Raw genomic sequence first — 2,893 nt, 5'->3', positions numbered from 1 at the left:
AATATTAAAGTCAATTGAAGTAACAATTCAATAAGTGTCAAGTATGCAGTATGACATATAAATAGATCATCTGAGGTAATAAAGTAATCACTGTCATTGTAAATGAATAAATCCTTCATATCCTATGTATCGAGCTGTCGACCACAGATTTTAACAAAAAGACATTGGCCAATTTACACTATCATACATCGCAAATTTAGATTGATAAATTACAAAATTCGATCTGTCGAATTCAAAGATATTTTATAGAAAGCGTCGATCTGACATCTTCAAACAAATATCAATCCAAAAATACCAATCGATCAACCCAAAGACGGTTTACAAAGGTCGAAGACAGATTGACTATCGAGTATCGATCCATCGATCAGTTATTGAAATGTAGTTTATGAGAAAAGGATTGAAATATCAATCTCTAGTAGTAATAATTGGATTGGGATTGAGTTTAGAAAGCGGCCGTAAAACGATTAAACAAGCCAAGTGGATAAATTTATGTGTAATAAACTAGTAAAAATTCACATACTGTGAACCTCTATTCAACAGGACTTGGTACTATAATTTGTCAATTTGTAATGAGATGTACTCTGTAGAGTCTGATTGGGCTGTGCCCTGTGGTCTTCAAATAAGTAGGTCTGGCCTAAAGGTCTTGATACCAGGCCATGGGGTCTAGCCATATTGGTGTCGAAAAGTATTCTACATACACTACCGCTTTTGCGTAATTGTACTGTCGAAAACGCTTCGTTCGTAGCCAAGAGGCATGTCGATACATTACCGCAAAGTCGACAGCGTAGATGCGAGCTGCTGTTCGTAGCACCTTATTCCGTCATATTGTCTCTGGATTAAATGTATTCCTAATGTCACTTTTATAAACAAATAAAAGTTAAAACTTTACAATATTATTGTTAATTTGCAATTGGAAGCTGCAAAAGGGACATTAGAATGTCAGCAAGGTCGGAACAATTTTCGATTTAAGTGGAATTTACGGAAGGTGCAAAGTAAATATATGAATTTAATTGCATGTTTAAATTAATTATGGTTTGTTTCATGTTTTGTCGGAAATTTAAGGCTACAAATAAATACAATATTTTGAAATTGCATAATCGCGATATATAATAATTAGTAGTACTCATACTTTGATATTTTTAGGATTTGACCTCACAACTAATCTGCAAAATGAAGAAGCAACATATTTTGTTACCGGTTAGAAGAAACAATAGAAATAGTACTGTGGATTGATAAATAAAGAGTGAAAATAAGGTTGACTAGAAGTTGATAAAGTCCAAAGAATTAAAAAACAATCGAAAAAAAACGTAGACTACTGTGATCACTGAAATTAGAGTTTAAATCAAACTTTTATATAAGTGTAGATTTTATTAGTGATTTGCTACTAGTTGGAATTATCTCTGTTTATGTCCAACAAACAATTTCAGTTTAAGTTGGAGTCATAAAGGTTGATTGTTTATAATAAATTTATACTTTTAGAAAGTGAGAATTGAAAAGCAGCAAGTACTCAATGAAATGAAAAGAGGGATTAATAAAAATTATAAAATAGAAACTTAGTCTGGTATGACATTAAAACCCTTAATGAACCTTTGATTCCATATTGATGTTCCAACATCTTAGATATAAATTTAAGTTTGATGCTGATTTTAAGTTAATATTTATGTCAATTAACTTTTGGTTATATCAGTGATTTGCTACTAGTTAATATGTAAATGCAAAATCTGTTGAAGTAAGAAATGAATAAACATTATATGTTATGTATTTGTCAGTTGTATTTTTGGCAATTTACCTATGTCTTCTTTAGTAGGAAAAGCCATTAAAGTGGTTCACAATATTAGTTTATTTTACAAGAATATACAGATAATGCATATATGAATGACCCGTACCGACTAATAGTTAGGAATATTAAACAAACAGGTAGCAAAATAAAAATGATTCAGTTATGGTTGGTTTTTATTAAAATAAGGCACCAAATATCTTCCTTAACATAATGCAGTCTGCAATGTTTCATACTCCACTTGTCTAATTTTTTACATTATTCATAAAATGCTTCATTCCCCATTATCAAATTCATTTTCAGGTACATAATATAACACTTAAATTAATTAAAAGATAAGACTTGTCCATTTGTGTTTTTTTTTATATTTTTAGTTGTCTTATTAGCTTCTCTTTTTCTGAAAATAAAATATTTTAGTTAGTACTTTGATCAAATAGAAAACTGACAAACTAAACTGTAAGATCAGTCCAAGGTTTGTTCAATAGGTAACTTTAATATTAAAACTCTTTACTTAATTCTAAACTTAAAAATATACTTAATTTGTCACTTTGCTGCTTAATGTCAATTAAAGTTTTTAATAACCAAACAATGTCAGTAACTCCCAAGGGACTTGAATTCAAACTTCTCATTCATTAACAATATTATAATAACTTCTCTAGTATATTAACATTTGTAAATAATTAAAGAAAATATCTGCTTACCATTACTTAGTATTGCTCACTAGATTTTATATTTCCAAAGTTCAAGAAGTATAAATCCACTTTATTTGATTAATTTAAATCAATATTATATCATTAGCTTCTATTATAATTACAATAAAATATATTTAGAACTTCTAATTATGTTCATTAGTGACTGCTTTCTCATCTGAAATATAAATAAAATGTACAATCATTTTACTTTGTGATTACATAATATAAGCAATATTAAATGGTATATGTATTTTTCAAACTAAAGAACAATTTTATAAACTTACATGCAATATAAATATCAATAAAAGATATCCAATATAAACAGGATTTACCTCTACTAATTTGCTGATTTTCTTGATATTTTCATATTTATCTGTGTCAATTATGTTATCCTCGCATTGATTCATAGAAAAACTAAAACTCT

The sequence above is a fragment of the Pieris napi genome, chromosome 3 (genome assembly GCF_905475465.1).
Source record: "Pieris napi chromosome 3, ilPieNapi1.2, whole genome shotgun sequence".
NCBI lineage: Eukaryota > Metazoa > Arthropoda > Insecta > Lepidoptera > Pieridae > Pieris > Pieris napi.
This window is presented reverse-complemented; position numbering follows the sequence as displayed.